The sequence below is a fragment of the Mustela putorius genome, unplaced genomic scaffold (assembly GCF_011764305.1).
Source record: "Mustela putorius furo isolate JIRA1106 unplaced genomic scaffold, ASM1176430v1.1 tig00000253_pilon_pilon_pilon, whole genome shotgun sequence".
Classification (NCBI taxonomy): domain Eukaryota; kingdom Metazoa; phylum Chordata; class Mammalia; order Carnivora; family Mustelidae; genus Mustela; species Mustela putorius.
The window spans coordinates 11,880,824-11,881,947 of record NW_025421329.1 but is presented as its reverse complement, the minus strand read 5'-3'; the positions used below and the strand labels follow the sequence as shown (position 1 = coordinate 11,881,947).

General features: G+C 35.7%; 1 non-coding gene across 1 annotated transcript; it reads left to right on the top strand.

Moving 5' to 3' along the window:
* The first annotated feature begins 446 nt into the window (after positions 1–446).
* On the top strand, positions 447–553 carry LOC123391612. Its single transcript, XR_006606307.1, has one exon. It is a non-coding gene; the product is annotated as a U6 spliceosomal RNA (small nuclear RNA).
* Positions 554–1,124: the final 571 nt, after the last annotated feature.

The following is a 1,124-nucleotide window of genomic DNA, read 5'->3' as shown; positions in this document are numbered from 1 at the left end:
TAAAGATTTTTAATTTATTTATTTGACAGAGAGAAATGACAAGCAGGCAGAGAGGTAGGCAGAGAGAGAAGAGGAAGCAGGCTTCCTGCTGAGCAGGAAGGATCCTGGGATCATGACCTGAGCCAAAGGCAGTGGCTTAACCCACTGAGCCACCCAGGCGCCCCTAACATTGGATTTTTGATAGGAATTGGATTTACAGATGGTTTTCGGTAGTATGGACATTTTAACAATGTTAATTCTTACCATTCATAAATATGAGCTATCTTTCCATTTGTATCTCCTTCAATTTCTTTATCAATGTCATAGTTTATGGAGTACAGATCTTTCATCTTCTTAGTTAAATCTATTCCTAAGCATTTTATTATTTTTGATGTTATTGTGAATTAGATTGTTTTCTTTATTTTTTCAGATAGTTCATCATTAGAGTGTTAAAATGCACCTGTCTTGAGCTTACTTTGGCAGCACATATACTAAAATTGGAATGATGCAGAGAAGATTAGCGTGATCACTGAACAAGGATGACATGAAAAACTGGTAAGCATTCCATACTAAAAAAAAATGAAACAAAACAAAATTCTTGTCTTTTATATATTGATCTTGTATTTGGCAGCTTTACTAAATTTGTTTATTCAAATTTTTTGTGAAGTTTTTAGGATTTTTAACATGTAAGTTCATGTTATCCAAAAAAATAAAATTTTACTACTTCCTTTTTTTTTTTTTGGAGTCTCTTATTTCTTTGTGTTCCTTGTTTCTCTGGCTAGGACATCCAGTACTATGTCAAATGAGAGTAGTGAAAGTGGACACACTTGTCTTTTTTCTGCTCTTTAAGGGGAAAACTTTCAAACTTTTTTGATTGAATATGAGATTAGCTCTGGGCTTGCAATATGTGTTTTTTCCTTAATGGATTTTGTAAAATTTTTATAAACATATAATGTGTTTTTATCCCTAGGGGTACAGGTCTGTGAATCACCAGGTTCACACATTTCACAGCACTCACCATCACTCACCATAGCACCTGCCCTCCCCAATGTCCATACCCCCACCATCCTCTCCCAACACACCTCCCCCCAGCAACCCTCAGTCTGTTTAGTGAGATTCAGTCTTTTATGGTTTGTCTCCCTCCC